Source organism: Cebus imitator, unplaced genomic scaffold, assembly GCF_001604975.1.
Source record: "Cebus imitator isolate Cc_AM_T3 unplaced genomic scaffold, Cebus_imitator-1.0 Scaffold365, whole genome shotgun sequence".
Lineage (NCBI taxonomy): Eukaryota > Metazoa > Chordata > Mammalia > Primates > Cebidae > Cebus > Cebus imitator.
This window is the reverse complement of record NW_016107680.1, coordinates 1833670-1845151: the sequence shown is the minus strand read 5'-3', so window position 1 is coordinate 1845151 and position 11482 is coordinate 1833670. Positions and strand designations below refer to the sequence as shown.

At 42.1% G+C, this 11482-nt stretch overlaps 1 protein-coding gene and 1 long non-coding RNA gene across 8 annotated transcripts in view; one reads left to right on the top strand and one right to left on the bottom strand.

Annotated features, from left to right (window-relative positions):
* The window catches only part of SORBS2 (sorbin and SH3 domain containing 2), a 390878-nt gene that overhangs the window by 105334 nt on the left and 274062 nt on the right, over positions 1–11482 (top strand). The gene's annotated exons all lie outside the window — the stretch shown is intronic.
* Positions 1–11482, bottom strand: part of LOC119468004 — a 23660-nt gene that overhangs the window by 11611 nt on the left and 567 nt on the right. The window contains exon 2 of the long non-coding RNA XR_005196642.1: positions 2671–2675. This is a non-coding gene — a long non-coding RNA (uncharacterized LOC119468004). The remainder of the gene's footprint in view (positions 1–2670; positions 2676–11482) is intronic.

The following is an 11482-nucleotide window of genomic DNA, read 5'->3' as shown; positions in this document are numbered from 1 at the left end:
AGACACACACGCACAGACACACCACACAGACACACACACACACACAGACACACACACAGACACACCACACAGAGACACACACACACAGACACACACACAGACACACAGACACACACACACACAGTTTTTGATTCAATTTGTATAGTGTTTCTAGAAACCACCTTCCTCTGCATACTCTACTCCGGTAGTTGCCATGCTTGTGACACTCCCCTCCCTGCTCCCAGCACCTCGTTGGTGCCACCGTCATCTCTCATCCAGACTACTGCCAGCCTTGCCCAGCTTCCAGGTGCCCCCTAGTATCAAGTATCCACACAGCAGGCAAAGAGTTCTCTATAAAATAGAAGTCAGATCTCTTTCCACCCCTCTAATGAAAACACATCTGGAGTAAAATCCAGATTCCTCTCTGGGGCCTCTAAGGCACTCTGTTGGCTGCCTGTTTCCCCTCCTCTAGCCTCATCATTTGAACCCTTCCTGTCCCCCCGCCCCGTATCCTCTCCCCACACGAGCTTCCTTTTGGTTTCTCAAGCACTGAAAACACCCTCTGACTGCACAGACTCGCACATTCTGTGTGCCCCTGTAAACCAAAAATAAAATCCTAAGCCCCGGACCCAGCTGATGGACCCCACCTCCCACCCCCGGCCAAGGGCATTCCAAAGAAAGCTGAAAAACTTTGTTCGGGCCACAGTGGGAAATGGAAGTTGGCCATGCCTCCTTACACCCTCCTCCCTTGGAGTTCAGGCCCTGACCGGCATGAACATTAAAACAGAAATCTGAAGACTGACAAAGCAGGCTCTTTACAGCAATAAGGCACCAACAACACAGATAGCAGGGCCTGAAAGAAGTTGAGGTATTTTACCCCAAAATATATTTCTTTGACATATTTTGAAATGACCCTGCAAAACTGTCTCATGGGGAAAGTCTGCGTTCTACAGAGAATCCTTTCCCTTTCCATGTCTTTTCCCTGATCCAGGAGAGAATCAGCTGAGTCAGGCAGCTTTTTGAGTCTGGTAAGGAACATTTACCATCTGTTGTCTCTGAAGCTCGCTGCTGGAGGCTTCGCCTTGGTTTCCAGGACCTCTTATCTTAACCCAAACCCTGCTTTCTATTGAGTCCGGGTCTTTGGACAATAACCTAACTCTTTCAACCAACTGCCAATCAGAAAATCTTTGAATCCACCTGGAAGCACCTCCACCTTCGAGTTGTCCTGCCTTTCCAGACTGAACCAAAATACACCTTATATGTATTGACTGATGCCTTATGTCTCCCTAAAATGCATGAAGCCAAGCAGGAGGCCGACCGCCTTGGGTACATGTCCTCAGGACCCCCTGAAGCTGTGCCATGGGTTATGGTCCTCACGTTTGGCTCAGAATAAACCTCTTCAAATATTTTAGAGTTTGACCCTTTTCATCAACACCAACAACATGCTCCTCACAGATGCCCCCATGCCTCTTCCGCTGAATGGGGCTTCAGCGTGACTGCCGGTTCCCGTGAGGCCCTTCCTAAGCAGCCGAGCCCAAGCCGGCCCTCAGGCACTCTGTTGTCACGTGGTCTGTTTATTGTCTGCATGACGCTCATTATCGAAATTATCAACTATTAATTTGTTTACTTGTTTGTTTATTTACCACCATCCTCTGCTCTGGAATGCAAGCTTGTTAGGAAAAGCCATACCAACCTTATTCATCCAGGGGCTGGTGCAGTCTTCAAGACTTACATAGTCCAACAGTTGCTTTCTGAATCAATGAGCCAGTCTGCTTTCTCTTGTTCTTCTCTGTCTCCATTTGCTCATTATATTTTTAAGTGATCCTATTTCATATGCAGTGGAAAGTTTTCCGGAACCTGCACCTGCTTAAACAATTATGAGTGAACTTTTATGTATGGACCACCTTTAGGCAACCTCCAATGTTAAAAAGGAAAAATATGTTAATAATAAATTATGGAAGGATCTTCAGCATATTGTTAAAAATTGAAAGACTCAGTGTCATGTTTACCTACCATTCATCTGTCTACATGCCTCACAGTGTTTCTTTACCTGTTTGTTATCTCCCATCAGCTTTTGGAAATAATTGCCATCAGCACCTTAGTTTTTTGTTGATTATGCACTCCTTGTCTTTGCTCGAAGCTTCTATTGCCTCTGACATATGCCCGAATTTATTCACCATCTTTTGTGGGTCACCCATTGTACCCCGGGCAGTGAGATACAAAGGTAACTTAAAAATGGTCCCTGACCTCAAGAAGTTTGCAAACTACTAAAGGAAATCGGAATGTAAACCAGCAAAAGCAATATGTGTCATAGAGTATAGACCCTAGTTATGGGGAATATCTAGTTATGGGGAATCATGGGGGCCCAAACAAGAGACTCCTGTTGATGTTCTTAGCCTCATCTCACTTAAATTGCAAGAAAGAAATGAAGTTGTCACAAGAAAAGAAAATGAAAAGTTGTCGCATTTTTTTTCGGACCTTTTGGATTTTCTCAAATTATTACATAGAGTATGTTCATGGAGCCCACCAATTCTTTAGTTAAAAGATGTTCAGTTTTATGCTTAAATGTGGATTTTGATCTCATTCATCATGGTAGGTGATGTGGGTTTCTTTAAGTCTTATCTGTGTCTCCCCTTCATGGCTCACTGTGAGCTGCAGGCTTGCCTAAGAGACGTCAGTGCTTATGGCAACCTCAGCTAAAAGCCACCTGCTGGTATGGAAGTGTGGCAAATGGCAATCTGTAATACCCAGCATATGCTAAGCATCTTATTTTACCATATTTTTTTTTCCGCTGCTTAAGGGAGAAAGAGGAGAAAAAGTGAGTTTTAAAAATACAAAATGAAGTAGTTATCTTAGTTTGTTTTCTGTTGTTCTAAAAGAATACTATAGATAGAGTGATTTATAAAGAATTGAGGTTTATTTAGCTCACAGTTCTGGGGGCTGGGAAGTCCAAGACTGGTGAAGACCTTCTTCTTTACACGGTGGAGGGCATCACTTGATGCAAAAGTAAGAACCTTTCCTCTCAAGCCTCTCTTCCTCTTCCTATAAAGCCATGGTTCCCATCATGGGGGCTTCCTACTAATGACCTTATTACCTCCTGATATGGTTTGGCTTTGTGTCAAACCCAAATCTCATCGTGAATTATAATCCCTAGGCGTTGAGGAAGGGGCTTGGTGGGAGGTGATTGGATGATGAGGGTAGTTTCTCCGTGCCGTTCTCGTGATAGTGAGGGAGTTCTCATGAGAGCTGATGGTTTAAGTGTGGCACCTCCTCACTTTCCCTTACACATTCTCCCCTGCCACTTGGTAAGGCACGCCTTGCTTCTCCTTCACCTTCCAACATGATTTTAAGTTTCCTGAGGCCTCCCCAGCCATGCAAAACTGTGAGTCAATTTAAACCTCTTTCCTTTATAAATTACCCAGTCTTGAGTGTTTCCTTGTAGCAGCATGAGAATGAACCAATACACTTCCCAAAGGCCCCACCTCCAAATACTATCAACATGTGAATTTGGGGATTAAATTTCCAACACATTAAATTTGGGGAATATTTCAAACTGTAGCCATAGTAAAGGAAAGTAGAATATTTTAACTTAAAAAAAAAAGTTGCTAGAGATGCTTTAACACTATCAAAAATCCAGAGATTTATAAAGCTCACAAAGGATTTACCCGTAGGCAAGATAGTGGGGTCATAAAGGTGGGGGTTGTAGGGAAGAAGTGACTTCTATTTGTGTGCCTCCTACATACCAGGCAGTGACCTAGGCATACTAATTCTTAATCTTATTTATTATTTGCTATAACTTTGAATGGTAGTCAGATGGTATTCTTGGGATTTTACCTGAAAGGAAGGTAAAACTCAATGGGTTAAGAAACTTGCCCTGGTCACATAGCTGTGTGGGAGGAAATGAAATTGGAATGAACATGAAACCCATAATCTTTCCACTGCATGGCACTGCTTGCTGTAAACTAGGAACATCCTAGTTAAGATGCATGCTTTAAATTGGACGTTGGACTAAATGACAGAACGGAATGTGAGAAATGCACTGATTTGAATTCCAGTGTTTGTCTGAATTGTACACGTGTTAAGAAACAGCTAAATTTGAGTGGAAAATACAACAGTGTTGCAATCTAAAATGTAGGTTTATACCTGACTTACATTTATGGAGTGCTGAGAATCACAAAGGCACATTTAATTTTATTAAACACAGTGATTCATTCCACAGACCTACCAACCAAGGCAGTGCCTTCTCATCATTTGACAACTTACCATGATTAACTTCAGGTAACTAGAAGAACATGGCATCTTAATGCTAGCAAGGATCCCCAATGTAAAGTAACAGCAAACATCATAGTTAGCACGTGTGGCAGTCAAGGAAGACTTTGATGGGTAGTAAGTTCTATGATGGATTTGGTGGGAGTTCCAATATTTAATGAGGGTACACATGGTTTCTATTCTGTTTTAATTCCTGGTGATTCTTCAGTGTTTGTATTTACCAGAGAAAAATAGACCTCTCTTACTGTGCTTTTAGAAAATGCTTTCCCGAATGGTTTTTCAGAGAGGAAAATGTGTTACCAGATCAATGTACTTAAGGAAATGAAAAGCCCTTGATTAGCAGCCAAGAAGCCTCCTAATGAAATGGCATTTTCCTCCAGGGATTTCAAGTGGTTAATAAAATCTAGCACTCTTAGTGTAAAGTGCTTGTGTTTGTTATGCGCTATTCTGAGGTACACTCAGAAACATTGATATGACATAAAAAATGGGGCCCCAAAATAGATGAATGTGCCTGTCCGCGTGTGTACTTGAGCAAAACCTTTATCTACATCCCACACCTGAGTTGTGTAGCTGAAGGTAAATTTACCACATACACAGCTTCAAACAAACTCTTCATAAACCTGAGTCCTTCAGAGGAGAAGGCCTCGCTTACTAAACTGAAAACAGCAAAAGCTCCTAAAATCTTGGAGAGAATATAGGACTGTATTTCAAGGAAAAGCTATGCCCTGGATCAAACAAAGCAATGAATTCTTGGAGAAACTAATAATCTCCGATGGTTTCTACAGAGGCAAAGAAATCATTAGACTGGTCTTTATTATTACGTCATTTAAATATGTATATAAATATGTAATGAGATTATTGTCTTTATGACATCTTCATATAAATATGTGTGTATAAGATGCTCTCATTTTAAGTCTTAGGAACCCACTAATTCTAGTGGAAAACATTTTAAAGTTACAGGGGAGTTTCACAGCACTCAAGGACAAGGATGCATTTGGAATCAGGGACTAGCCAATTCATATTCATTTCTCTCTCTCTCTCTTTCTCTCTCTCTCTCTCTCTCTCTCTTTTTCTTTTTCTTGTTGTGGGGATTTCTCTAGCCTCCACAAGAATTTCTAGTTGGGCATCTTTCCCATCAAGAGAAACGCTTTGAGAGTAGAATCTCTTAACTCCACGTTCAGATTCACAGTAGACAGATTTCATTCCATTCAAGCATTGTGATTCATTTCGCAAACTGAATAACCAAGGCTGTGCCTTGTCATCTTTTGACAAAGGACCATACTATATCCTTAGTGGCTAAAAGAAAACAGTTTCTCAACGCTGAGAGTATCCCAGCTGTGAATTACAACAACTGTGTTCCTTGCCTGGCTTCAGACATCTGCCGTTTTCTGAAACAGTGAGCTTTAACAAGGAACATGTCACTTGGCCATTCTAATGATATAAGGGCAGGTTCACTTCCCCTCAAGAAGATGCGGTGAAGAAAATTCAATTTCTCTTCATCAGTGACCTCTTATAGTTAGATTTTAGTTCAAACGGGGCCATTGCATTTCATAGCTAAGCTTAAAAATGAACAGTTATTACTATCAGTCTTTTTCATATTCCCTGTGAATTTGTCCCTGCCTAGAATGTCCATTCCCCCACCCCCTTGCTGACCGGCTGTCCACCTCCAGAACTCAGCTCAGGTTCTGCTTTCTCTGGGCTGACTTCCTCAGCCACTTCCCTCTGTACTTCCAAGATACCTCATTGTTGATTCTTTAAAGAAAGGCTTGTCCCACTCTTTAGTATAGAACCTGTTTGAAAGCTGTAATGGATAATTCACGTATTGAGTATCTCATTTCAGAAATTATTCTTAAACTCTGACTCCTATAAGTAACCAGAGTAACGTATGAATAACACATCTTTATTACCTTCACCCATTTGGTGTTCATTGAAAGGTTTACCAAAAGTCCCGGACACAAAGATGTCATAGTTTTACCTTCATTTTAGAAAATACAAAAATGATTTTCCCTCTATTTCTTCATCAAAACTCGTTCCAGGTTCTTATACAATTAGCTCCATTAAAAAAATTATTTTGGAACACTTGCCATGTTTCTGCTCCAAGTCTGTGGCATAATGTTTGATTCATTTCTGTTATAACACCATATACACGTGTAGGAGAGCTTTTACAAATACAATATAGAGAAACAAAGTTTGCACTTACAGCTCACATTAAAAATAAGATTGCATATTTCTCCCCAAAAGTGGGCAGAAGGTGTACCTCATCAACGTATCCCTCTCGTGTTCTCCTGTTTATATTCACAAGAAAGCAAACCTCCAGTTGCCCTAATCTGTCCCTGTGTGAATTGCTATCCAAGCACATTTCTTGGGGTTTATTTGGAGTGTAGTAGAAATTCTGTATTTGAATGAACTAAAAGAGGCCAAGGTCATGCCTGAAAAAATACCTCAAAGATAACATACTTTCTGCTTACACATACATATTTGGAAAATGATACACACTTGGTCCTATAAAACATTGTAGAAGTGGTTTTTTTTCTTTTAGTTTTGATGTCTTCATCCATAAAATTAGCTTTATGACACCTGACTCCCAGATAGTGGCGATGGCTGCTACTATTTATCTGAAACTCCAAACATTTGTATCAATTTCCTTCCCCTTTTTCTTCAAGCCGAGGATGGCACTGCGAAGCCAGCTCAGGGTCACCACTAGACATGTGCAGGGAGAAGGTCTTTCACATGCCGTACGTGTGCACCTCTCATTCTGTGTGTATTTCTGGGAGTTTATTTCCACGAACCCACTCCCATAACTTAAAGTGGGGTGACCTTCACGATCTGCTAAGGACCCCTGCAGGGTGGCAGGCACAAAGGGAGAGTGAACACCAGGACCAAGGGGGTCAAAGAAGGACCTAGTGTCCTCAAGTGGTGATTTGCTTGGTGGTAAATAATTTAAAGCACTATTTTTATGTTAATGCAAGTAAACAAAAGGAGAAACCATGAAAACATTGTGTGCTAAAGAGAGGTCACTTCCAACTCTTCCCAGACACCAGGGGTCGAGTCCACATACCTCCGCTCTTTGGGTTTGGGGTGGACTTGAGAAGCCCGCTCTATTGAGTATTAGAAAGATGCATAAGCGGAATAACCTACCACAGAGGCTAGAATCTGGCAGCCCACAAATTCCATCGGAAGTACAGCTCAAATGTGGAAATCGGTTTTCCCTCTTTAAGATTCTTTCTGTCATTCAAGGAAATCTCTAGACAGCTACAGCCATATCTGTGGAGCACAACACTACCAAACAACCAAATGACCTGAGTTTTCTAGGACAGACTCAAATGTTCCCACGAATAGGGTTGTATTTGTTAGACTGTGTACGCTATTTTTTGGTAGGTGACCTTACCTATACCTATGGAAGAGGCATGTGATCTGGGACTGGAGAGCACAGTATCTCACTCTGCAGACACCAGTCTAGAATAGGAGATTGCAGTGAGGTCGGTGAACATACGGCAATGGGTCCAAAGCACTAGTCCTTAACCTGTTTTCTGTTCCAACCTTCCTGAGTGATGAGTGACAGAGGGTATATTAAAAAGCAAAAAACGGGAGCAGAATTTGCAGTTTTAGAGAGTGCCCTGGGGATGTTCACAGGGATCAGCTGCCTGTAGCTGTGCTGACTCCGTGGATTTCTGTTACTTTGCTAAATGTATTAAAAGCTTTGAATTATAGTACCCTGAAATGATTTGTTCATCCATCAGACAGTTATCTTCTGGTATGAGCCAAGCTCTGTTATGCAAGGTCCCTGTTACATATATGAAGCTTTTCTCTACGGTCTTGTATGACTCAGGGTTCTCTAGAGGGACAGAACTAATCACATGTATGTGGGGCCTTGTGATCGTGTAAGTTAATACTTAATAAACAGTGGTAGATATATACATGAGTGTTTATTAAGTATTATCTTACACGATCACAAGGCCCCACAGTAGGCTGTCTGCAAACTTGAGGGGCAAGGAGAGCCAGTCCGAGCCTCAAAACTGAGTAACTTGGAGTCTGATGTCTGAGGGCAGGAAGCATCCAGCATGGGAGAAAGATGTAGGCTGAAAGGCTAGGCCAGTCTAGTCTTTTCACACTTTTCTGTGTGCTTTTATTCTACCTGCACTGGCCGCTGATTAGGTGGTGTCCACCGGATGAAGCGGGGGTCTGCCTTCCCCAGCCCCCACTCAAATGTCCATCTCCTTTGGCAACACCCTCACAGACACACCCAGGGTCAGTACTTTGTATCCTTCAATCCAATCAAGTTGACAGTGTTAACCATCACAGGTCTTCTACAGGTTATAACATAATGCAAAAAAAAAACAAAACGTAAATACAGTTTAAAAAAATTCCGTAAGGACAGCCTGTAAGTACAACCTCTTGCTTATTCTTGTCTCATAGAGATGACCATGAATCAATCTACCTTTCCTTTATAATCATATCATTATAATTCCTGAAAGGAATATGAAAAAAAGGAACACTTTTAAAAATATCTGTTTGTAAATAAGATTGTAAATACCAAATCGTGGTCTTTGTGGTAGATGAAGGTGACGTTCTTCATGTCTGAGAAGATACAGGCTTTCTGAGTTTAACAATGGCCACGTCAGAGGCAAAATATGAAAGATAAGCCACTCATCTTCTCTGCTCTGAATGGTTTTTAACAAGCGCTCTTGGTATTAGTCAAGGGTTCCCAGGGAATATATGTTTTATACATATATATATAGGAATATATGTTTTATACACACACATATATGTGTATATATGAAGATTTATTATAGAAATGGCTTCATGTGAGTATGGCAGTGAGGAAGTCCCCCAATCTGCTGTCACAGGCTGGAGAACCAGCCATTGGTATCTTGGTCTGAGTCTGAGAGCCCAAGAACCAGGAGCACCAGCATCCGAGGCCAGAAGATAGACAGTTGTCCCAGTTCAACCTCAGAGGGAGTGAATTTACCCTGATGTGCCTTTTGTTCTATTCAGGCCCTCAACAGATGAGATGATGCCCACACACACCGGGGATGGCAGATCTTTTTTACTCAAGTCTATCAACTCAAATGCTCATCTCTTCCAGAAACACCCTCACAGACACACTCAGAAATCACGTTTTACCAGCTATCTGGGCATCCCATAGCCTGGTCAAGGTGACATGTTAAAATTAACCATCATATGCTCTTAAGTATATTTCAAACCCACTCAATAAAACTGGAGTCTTATGAAACGTATGATATATTCACATCAGTGGCTTTCAGCACAGGCAGTTGACAATGCTTACTTACTCAAAAAAGAGAAGATGGGTTTTTTAATATCACTCACAGATCAAAGCCACGAGGTCCCTTTTGTGATGGAGGACAGAGCTATCATTGCAGAAAAGTTTTCCAAGGCTAGTGATGCTCGGATACCAAGGAGCTACATGCTGTCATTTGCTTGAGTCTCTCTGACATCCATGAAGACACTGTCTTCTTTCCTTCTGACAACTTGTTTGTAAAGTTGTTAGACTCTCGACATATGGGACAAGCCAACAGAATGTTAGACTTCCCATAATATCTCAGCAAGACTGCCTTGAGAACTCATGGCATGTGGATGATTCAGAGAGTTGTGTGTTTTTCCCAACTCCGTCATTACCAATTGTACATCCCACATGAAAGTCACTTTAGCATTTTTCCATATTTTAGGGGGAAGTAGTGACTCATGCCTAAGAGGCAGGATGAGAATATAGGTCTCATAGGCATCTTCAAACCAGGTTCGCCTCTGCTCTACATTGGTGCCGTGAAAGAGGTTCATTTCATAACAAGCCAGAGACCAGTTCTAAATCAGTATCTGCACAGTCCTGAAGAATTGAAGGCTTATGCGATTGCAGTAGTTTCCAGGGCGGGTGTGGATCAAAAAGCAACATAGAAACCCTTATGCCACTGCAAGCAGCTTGTCTCCTCTGTCCCAGTTGTTCTGGTAATTTTAACAACCATATGCTTCTCTTCTGTTTTCTGGCAGCCTAGATCTATTTCTTCTTTCTTTTTTAGTCAATAGAAATTAAGTGGCTTGGCCACCAACATCCCTGTCTGTCGTCTCTCCGTCTCCTGTGAACAGGACCAGATGGAATAAGCTCTTTGATAGTTACACATTTATTGGAATTGAAATAATGGGCTGCTGATTTTGTATTTTATAGGCAAAGCCCCAGACCTGCCCCTGTGAGCGTGTGGGCTGCTGGGCTACCGTCTTACTGTGCAGCAAGGGGTGAAGCCTCAAAGATGATGTCTAAAAGAGTAATCACAGAGACAGGAGAGGGGTTAGTCAGATGCAGGAACTGCAGAGCATGTAAGTGAGGAATTATCTGCGCTGGAGTGGACTTCTTTTATGATGGAATACTTTCAGAATCTCAAAAAAAAAAAAAATGGCAGGGAGGGGGATCGTGGCAAGCGACGATCTAACCGAGTTTGAGTGGCCAATTCAGAACGTGACTTGGAATTCATAAATTCTTATTTGTCAATTGGACAGAAATAATACAAAAGACATTTTCATTAATGAAAATCCTACTTCAAAATACAATGGGCTGAGCCTTGCAGTGTCTCAAGTCAGAATTTGCAGTGGGCTTGGTGAAGCGCTGGTGGCTCCCTTGTGTAGTGTCTTCTCTCTAGAATGGCAACAGAGTCAACAGGGGTGTGCTGAGATACCAGGAGCTTCCCTAGACCCTGGGCAGGACAAAGCCACTCTGTCACTCTGCTAGAGCCCTGATCAGACAGGGTCCTGGAAGAACAGTGCTCATTTCAGTAAGGAACAGCTATGTAAGAGGTGGTTCTAATGTCATTCTCATGATTGATGGGCATTGTCCAGAATAAGCCATCCAACCTTTTCCATATCACCTAGCAGGAGTCAAGTCCCTGTGACACAGATGTGTCACTGCTGTGTGCTTCTTTAATATAAATGGCCACAGTAGTGAAAGGGCCGCAAGAGATACTTTAGTTTGGTTCGTCTCGGTACATCTAATAATCTCAAGCAACTTGAAAATGTTTGGGATATGTTAGCTGTAGAAATGAAACTTGGTACTGAACCCAGCAGGCTTCACAGTCAGATAAAAGACTCTAACTCTTTGTCGAGAAATGTCCTAGGCAGGCATGGTGGTGTGTGCCTGCAGCCCCAGCTACTTGGGAGGCTAAGGTAGGAGAGTACCTTGAGCCCAACAGCTTGAATCTAGCCTGAGCAATGTACGGAGACCCTGTTTCTT